The sequence below is a fragment of the Monodelphis domestica genome, chromosome X (assembly GCF_027887165.1).
Source record: "Monodelphis domestica isolate mMonDom1 chromosome X, mMonDom1.pri, whole genome shotgun sequence".
Taxonomy (NCBI): Eukaryota; Metazoa; Chordata; class Mammalia; order Didelphimorphia; family Didelphidae; genus Monodelphis; species Monodelphis domestica.
The window spans coordinates 11,500,166-11,509,593 of record NC_077235.1 but is presented as its reverse complement, the minus strand read 5'-3'; positions in this window follow the sequence as shown (position 1 = coordinate 11,509,593).

The window sequence follows — 9,428 nt, the reverse complement described above, 5'->3', positions numbered from 1 at the left end:
CTCAGAGAAAAATACAGATTGGACCCAAACTCAACTAGAATCTTTGGGAGAAATGAAGCAACAGTTTTAAAGAGTTAAAATATTTTTATAAATGGAATGACAACACTTGAGTAAAAAAATGAAAAAAAAAATAAGAGCATAGAAGAAAGAATTGGAAAAGGAATGAATAACTAGGCACAAAAGGTACAAAATCATTCCTAAGCAACATATTTCCTGAGAATTAAAATGGACCAAATGAAAGGCAATGACTCCATGAGACAACCAGAAATATTAAAATGAAGTCAAAAGCATGAAAAAATAGAAGAAAAAATATAAGGTACCTCATCTCATAGCAAAAATAATTGGCCTGTTAAGCAGATCAAGAAAGAAAAAATTAAGAGTCATTAGAGTATCTGAATGCCATGATAAAAAAGAAGAGCCTGGAAATTCTGTTCCATAATTTTTTTAAAACTGTCCAGATGTCTTAGAAACAGAGGGCAAAGTAGAAATGAAAAGAGGAAATCTCCTGAAAGATACCCCAAAGTGAAAACTTCTAGGAACATAGGCAAAAATCCAGACCTTCCTGGGCAAAGGAAAATACACTGCATGTAGCCACAAAGAAAGAACCCAAGTGCCAAGGAACCACAATCAGTATCACACATGACTTAGCAGCCAATACTAAAAAGAAGTGGAGAACTTAGAATGCCATTCCATAAAGCAAAGGTTATGGGTTTACACTCAATAATAAATTACCAAGAAAAGCTGAGTATAATGTTTAGTGGAAATAGAATAGACATCTAATAGAATAGTGGACAGGCTTCCAAACATTTCTGATGAAAAGATCAGAGCTACAGAGAAACTCTGAAGGTCCAATATGGGAGTAATGAGAAACATAAAAAATAAGAGCTAAACAAAGATAAACTGCTTACATTCTAACATGGGGAGATGACACATGTTTCCTCTGAATTCTCATTGGCTTCAAGAGGGGGAAGGGAAGAGGGGAAGGAAAGAACATGGATCATGGGAAAATATTCTAAATTAATTAATCAATAAAAATTTTAGAACAACAAAATAAAATAAAATGTGAAGCAAAAAATGTTTCTAAATAGCTATATCAAAGGAAATTAGAACAGCAAGATAATATACCAAAAGTTTGGTGATGCAGACAAAATAGCCTTTAGGGGAAAATTTCTCTCTCTCAAAACTTTAATCAGTAAGGCTGATAATCAATCAACGAACATTTATTAAATGCTTACTATGTGCCAGGCACTATGCTAAGTGCTGGGCTTGTAAAGAGAGCTCAAAGACAGTCACTGCCCAAAAGGAGTTTAAGGAGGAAACGATATGCAAATACACATAAAGCAAGCTATATACATAACACATAGGATAAATAGGAAATCACTGAGAGGAAAGGCACAAAGATTTAAAGGAGCTGGGAAAGGCCTCCTATATTTTAGCTAGGATTTAAAGGAATCTAGGGAATATCAACACATATCCTCATTCTGTTGGTGTCATATATTTTCTCATTTATCTAAGTGCTACACATACATCTTGGATTTCTAACTACTATGTGATCTAATCTGACTAGGGTCTGAGTCCCAGGGACAACGTATAGTAACCACCCACCCACTGGAACCAAATCAAATTGCATGCTGAGTGGTAAATGACGTGGCTGGGTTCCAGACACTAACTTATATGAAAGTAGTTCCAGGTGCCCACATTAAGCAATGCTAATTATAATTTAAAAATCATGGTCAAATGTACCTTTGACCCCGAAGTCAGCACAGTTGTGTTGTCACTGGGATTTTAACTAGTAGAAAGGGCATGTAACTATAGGGAAGGGACTATGGTCAACTGAAGATGATATTAGGACAGCAACAAGGAACAGAACACTGCCTAGCAGAACTAGAAATACTGTGAACCAGCTGCAGAATTATATTTGGAATTGGAAGATAAGGGTTTAAAATCCCCCTGCAAGTGATTTGCCCTTCAGTCAGAGGCGACATCTTCCAGCCTTCATTATGCCACTCATTCCACATTACCCTGTCCTTCAGCTACCACTTCTCTCTTATCAGGAAAACCAGCCTTCCTTAAGTGGAATAACTCTTTTTGGCCTGGAGGGTAACCTTTCTCAAGTTCTAGTGCACCACCATACCTGGCCTATCTTTTGGCTTTTACCCATCGATTGGGCTGAAGGATCATTTGGAAAATTGCTTCCCCTCCTGTGTCTCATTTAACTTCTCTTACCCAAGCTGAGTAGGGTCATTTTTCCTATATGTTCAATGTTCCCTATCTCTTCTGCTGCTGCTCAGATTCCCATGGCTTTCAGAGAGAATATATCTTAAAATCTTCCAGGGCAAAGATGAACATGAAGTTGAAAGGAACATTCTACCTTTCTCCAAAAAATTCCTTTACTGGGGTAAGAGAGAATGATAATAAAGTCTCACCACTCATCCTTTTATCACTATGGCAAGAACTAAGGTGCTATTGGGCCAGAAACCTGACCCCTGTTATGAGCTGTCAATGAATGAGAGCAGATATTGCTCTAACAATGAAGCAAATACATTTGCAACCGTTGGGAACCAACAAATGAAGCATATTTGGGGGAAGTACATTCTAGAGCTCAATGAAGCTTTGTTGCCTGCAGGTGATCAGCTAAATGAAAGTTCCAGATGATAGCATAGAATGTGGCCCAGTACTCACAGCCATGTTGGTGAAATAGACCCCTTAATTCAGAGAAAAGGAGGCAGGCCTGTACGAAGCAAGGAGTATGTAATTGGACAGTAATGGCATTGATGTGGCAGATGTGGCATGTTGGGGAGCCATGGCAATGCTAAGCTGTATGAAGGTGACAATGGAAGGAGAACAAAACAGAAATTATAATTCTTATATATCTATAGGAAGTCAATTCTGTAGCAGATAGTGAGAAACTCACATTTATGGCTGACAAATCAAAAGAAGAATCATGTGATCAGGCATCATATCTTCCTAACCCAGAATTTTTAAAAAAATCATTTCTGTCCAAACAGTTTGGCTGCTCTGAAGAGCATTTTAGTGTCTTATTCCAACTCCAGGTAAGCATCCCAAAGTCTGAACTGGTACTTTTTGTTCAAATATAACAGGATCCTTATTTGCATATCAGTTGTCTCAATTTGTACTGATGCCAACAACAACATAAGACTCCTGTTGGTTCAGTCACCACTAAACATGCTCTTATCAGGTAAAAGCTTTGTTAGCACTCTTTGTTATCAGTCAGTCATCAGTATCAAACACTAAATAGAGCTGCTCAGCTAGCAAAGAAAAGGCACAGCAATGCAGCCTTTGTGATGCCTAGAAAGCCAATTTTTTATACGGCTGGCCTGAAAAAAGCATCTCCAGATGTTTCCTCCAGGTAGTGAGGTACGATATATGCATAACCAAAGTGTAGATTTAGTTTGAAAAATAATTATACACTAAGTCATAAGTAAACCGCAAAAATCCCAGTAGAATGTGAAAATATGAATACAGGCTATGGAATGACAAAGATAAAGGTCTCCTTCAAGTAAAGGTTGAAATCCTTCACAATTATTTTTCATGATATGATGGAACCAAAAAGAACATCACTATCACAAAATGATTTTTATAATCATTCCGTAGGGTTATGAATCTTAGAATACCACAATGAAAAATGAATCAGTTTGCTAATGACCCAGAAGGTAATGGTAAAAGGACAGAGCTCTACAGAGTCCTACTCTAATGCTTCATTAGATCTTAGGTTTTCTTAGGGACATGCCAGTATAGCAAAAACTAACAGAAGGTTCTAGCATACCGAGGAGCTTTGGGTATTGTTCTAGTAGCAGACAGAGTTTTCTTTCTGAGGATCAGATTAGCTAAATATGGAGAGGCTCACTCACCAATAGATTGTCCACTTGGTGATGAAACCACTGGCCCTAAATTTAAAAAAAAGATATACTGCCAACAGAATGGCCCTGAGTCCTGTGTGGGCACCCTTCTATTTCTTCCATAGTGGCAAAAAGGTAGGAAAATTGAGAGAGGTAGAGGAGGGATAGAAGAAAGAAGGGAAAATTTTTTATATCACCCATAACCTTTAACTTGGCTGATGGTATTCTAAATGTGAAATACTTATCAAATGACCAATAAAATGCTTGTAAGAAATAGATCACAATTATAACACTAGAAAAAAAGTTTAAAATATACAGTATACAAGGAAATTCTATCCTGACCTCTTTAAACAAGTTATTGACTATGACAAATGAGATAGGGATATAAAAAATTGCACAGAAGCAAACTATAAGTTTATGTAAAATGTAAATACATATAAATCAAATGCATTGAAAAAAGACATTAAAATAGACCAAAAAAGAATCTTAGTACAAACTTCAGCTACTTTTCAAATGGATAGAGATAGAAATAAAGGGGAACAGAGGATATGAACTCATTTGCAAAATCTTGCTGACAAGGATGATGGACCAATCTGAGAAATACTATCTCACAAAGTAGAGAAACAGGAAAGGATAAAAATAATTTATTTAAGGAAATCATAGTGAGAGACCTAACTAATTAGGATCATTTTAAGGGCATTTAAAAATAAAAATGGAAAGAAGCCAACTTAAGAAAAATGGAAAAGATCTGAAAAGATTTTTATAACAAACTGTTTTTTCAAAATTATGGACAGTAAAGCCATCTTCCTTGAAATCTGAGAGTTATATAACAAGTATTAATAACACTAAAATAGCAAAGACAAGGAAAACATTTGACTCCACTCAGGTATCAGAATGATTTTTATCAAGCAAAGGTCTGATTACTTCACACACGCACACACACACACACACACACACACACACACACACACACACCCCAACCTCCATTCCCTCCTACCGCTGATTCTCTTTCTCAGTGAACTCCAATTACTTCTATTTCCAGTACATATTCTGTTATGAATTTAAAACCCTTTATAACTTGATTAATTCCTATTTATTAATATTATACTTTACTCTCCTCTATGTACTCTATAATCCATCAAAACTATTTTTTCAGTTCATCAATACCACATTCCATGTCCTATCTCCATGCTATAGAGCTGCATATATGCTGTCCCCCAAAATTAAAAAGGTCTTCAGCTCTTCCATTTAGTTTTCTAGTTTACATAAAGACCATGTCATTATCCTACCCTCTGCAGGAGGTCTTTTGTGATTCTCCAATACTACTAGTGATGTTTCTTCTCAGACAACCTTCTATGTTCTCTGTATGCCAAAAAAGGAAGCCAAAAGAATATCTGTCATCAAGAAAAAATAAGATTCATCTACTCATGTACCAGAGGCATCCCCTGATGAGGCTGTTAGTAGGAAAAAAACTCAGGATTCTGCAAATGATATTCCATCATATGCCATATCTTTACCATGACACAGTTGAAAAAGATGTAGAGAGGACAACATTTTACAAGTTTATTGTTTATTATTTAATTATTTTAAATCAATCAAAAACTTATGTTTTAGAAGAACTAAAGGTTACCTTAAAGGCTTTCTTCCAACAGAATAACACTCATTGATGTAAAAAAACCATTCAGATTCCCTTAGATAATGCCAGAAAAATGTGTGCTAGGGATATGCAATGGGGGTCAAGAACATCAGTCAAGAGTTCAAGTTGAACAGGAATCTCCTACAGATGAAGAGGTTCTCTGGATACTCTGGCTTGTGGATATTGTTGTAATGGGAATGTCAATATCTGGAACACCTCATGTATTTATGAAAGTTATCTATAATAGCTCAAAAGGGCTTATCATCCACTCAAGAGAAGACAAGTTGATGAAGAATGTTTATTTTCCAAATTTTGACAATGGACAGCTTTTAGAATGTATCTCTCACTGTGTGTATGTATGTGTCTCATATATATTGGTATGATATGTATCCAACTAAGTAAAGTCATCAATGCCAAGAGCATTCGGGGATGAAAATGCAAAGAGGATTACAAACAGAAGGAAAATGAAAAAGATTTGCAAGAAAACATTTTAACAATCTGTTTTCTCAGTCAAAGATAGAAAAACCATCACACTTAGATTCTAATATAAGAACCTTTGAGGTACTTACAGAGGAAGTATAAATGGCACCAAGGAGTATAAAGATAGGAAAAACAGCCATATTGGGTCAAATAGAGGAGGCAATACAATTGTGAGATAATCAAATGACCAATTTATAATGTATTGAAAGGATGTGATGATAACTAGAGACTTTGGGGAAGAAAAAATACTTAGATCTTACTGACACCAAAAAAGGTGACTAAAAACATCAATGATCAGTCTATATCTTTCATCTATACAAAATTGTTATGAGTGTCATTTAGATATGAACTGAGGGCATCTTCCATAAGGTTATAAGGGAAAAAGCTGGATTTCACAAATGATATTTAACAATGGTTACCATGTTACAATGAACTGAAAGAGAGAATATAAGATCTAATTGAACATGTTATTTCTGGATTACAAAAATGGATTCAATCCTGTAGAATAAAATTTCACCTGATATTCTCTTTTATAACAATACTTCTTCCTTCCAAATATCAAGATCATTCAGGATTCCTTGGCATATGTAGCAACAAAAATAACCTTGTTCAATCACCCTCTGATAATAAACAGCAGGCAAGGCATAAAATAGAGGGAAATATTTTCTCCACATGGAGTAGCAATTATAATGAAGGAGAGAGAGTCTAGCACAGAGTTCAGGTAGAATAAAGATTCTCTGGGAATGGTGAGATCCTCCAGGTGCTTCTATATGTAGATATACTTATCCTGGCTGATTTCGAACTCTATTATATTTCACAGTCTGCTTAAAAAAAGACAAAAAAATACTCAGAAGTTTGACTTATCCATTCATAGAGGATGATGAATACCTATAAGTCAGATTTCAATGAGCATTTAAAGGGACATCCTATAGAACTTGCCCACCAGTACATTTCTCAGGGCCAGACAAGACAGAAGGACAGTCAGATGGGCCAAGAGTTGAGGAGGAGGAGGAGAAAAAAGAGTAGTCTAGATTGTTTCTGTGAAACTGTAAAGCTATTTTACTGACCTTAAGATTTCCATGACTGTAAAGGTCCTTCTTTTCAGTACAGTTTAATGGCATTGCTCTGTGGCAGTAAGACCTGAAATACCACTAACTCTGAAGAACTCAAGTTGAACATCACAGAGAGGTCACTGTAAAAGGGAGAGTGGCAGATGTGAGCAAGCTAAAACATAGAGTTAACAAGGGACTCTGAAGAAGAACAAAAGTAAAGGATGTTATTGAGGAATTCTATTAAATGAAGCCAAAGATGGGCTGGTTGTGTGGTAAAGAGCAAGGAATGGCAGGTGCAAGGTAAGTTGCACTGGTACCCTGGAGATGGCTTCCATCCAATGTCTGAAGAAAGTGAGGCAGTCCTCTAGCATTTTGGGTGGATGTACTATGGTCAGTGTTGGGAAGGAAAGAAATGAGTCCCACAGGATGGGGACAACTAAGGATGGCTGATGGTCTGCTTCACTGAAGGGGATTCCCAAATCAAAGAGACCATGGATCTACTGAATGAATATAAATATATATATATGCATATATATTTAAATATATATGAATACAGAGAGATATGTGTGTGTTATACAGATAGTACAAAAGGCCTGAAGGAAAAACAAGAGGAAAAGATTGAGCTAGATTGCTTCAGGAAATTGCAGAGCTACATTGACGACTTCAAATCACAAAAAAACAAAGGTCAGTCTATTCAAAATTAATGTTTTAGCAGTGGCATTGTATGGCTGTGAGTCATAGAAAACTGCTGGAATGAAAAATGAGTATTACTCAGAGGTGATGGTGATTTAAGTGGAAAATGTGAACAGGCAGCAACCTCTATCAAAGAAGGAAATTTCTTTATTTTAAAAAATATTTTAATTTTGAATTCCAAAATATCTTCCTTTCCCCATCCTTCCCTTCTCTCCTCAATGTGAAAGCAAAAAATTTGATATAGGTAATACATGTGTAGTCACGTGAAATATATTTTCATATTAGTCATGTTGTGAAAGAAAACACAAACCCCCTCCAAAAAATATATTTCCAACTATAGTCAGACTCCATCAGTTCTTTATCCAGAGGTGGACAGTATTTTTCATCGTAAGTCCTTTAAAATTGTCTTGGATCATCATGTTGATCAAAAATACAGGTCACTGATAGCTGATCACGAGACAATATTGCTGATACTATGTATATTGTTCTTCTGGATCTGCTCACTTCATTTTGCTTCAGTTCATGTAAATCTATCCAGGTTTTTTTTTAGCATTCTGCTGTTATTTCTTATAGCACAATAATATCACATCACAATCATATACTAAAATCTTGTTCAGTCATTTCCTAGTTGAGGAGAATTCCTTCAATTTCTAATTTTTCCCACCCCAAAAAGAGCTTATACATACACACACACACACACACACACACACACACACACACACACACACACACACACATATATTTACATATAGTTCCTTTTCCTTTTTAAAAATATCTTTGCGATACAGATCTAGAGGTGCTATTTCTGGATCAAAGAATATGTTCTGTTCTATAGCCCTTTGGCCATAGTTCCTAATTACTCTTCAAAATGGTGCATCAGTTCACAAATCAACAGAACTTTAGTTCCAATTTTGTCACATCCAATCCAATGTTTATCATTTTCCTCTTCTGTCATGTTAGCCAATCTGACAGGTGTGAGGTGATACCTCAGAGTTGATTTAATTTACATTTCTTCAATAGTGATTTAGAGCATTTTTTCATGTGATTAAAAATAGTTTCCACTTCTTTATCTCAAAACTGCCTTGTCATATCCTCTGAACATTTATCAATTGAGGAATGAGTTGTATTCTTATAAATTTGACCCAGTTCTCTATATATTAGAGAAATGAGACCTTTATCAGAGAAACTTACTGTAATTTTTTCAATTATGATTACTAATTGTTTATTTCCCTCCATCCTGTTTTCCTCTTGATGTCCTACTCTCCATTCTTGTTGAAAGATCCTCTATGGAGAATAGGGACAAGAGTCTCATGCAATGAGATGATGAGATGGAAAGGCAGGAAGGGTAAATATCTGCCCTGATGGAAAAGACAGTCATTATGATGATATCACAGATATCCTGAAGTATGAAAGAAACAGTTTTAGAAGACTCCACTGACATAAGAATGGGAACCAAAAAGAAAATGCAACTTTACGTGTTAATATGTACACACATTTCAGTGGAAAAAATGTCTTATGTTCAAATTAATAAGTAACCTTATACTTGGAAACAAAGGAAATCAGTCAGTAGGCCAGAACAAAAGGAAAGCAGAGATAGGATTATTTAGTATAATAATGCTGGCAAAAACTATCCTAGGAGAGTAAATAAATAGCCTTTCTTCTAATCCCCTTCTCAGCTGCAAGCAACTTCAAAGGCAGCTTTTTTGT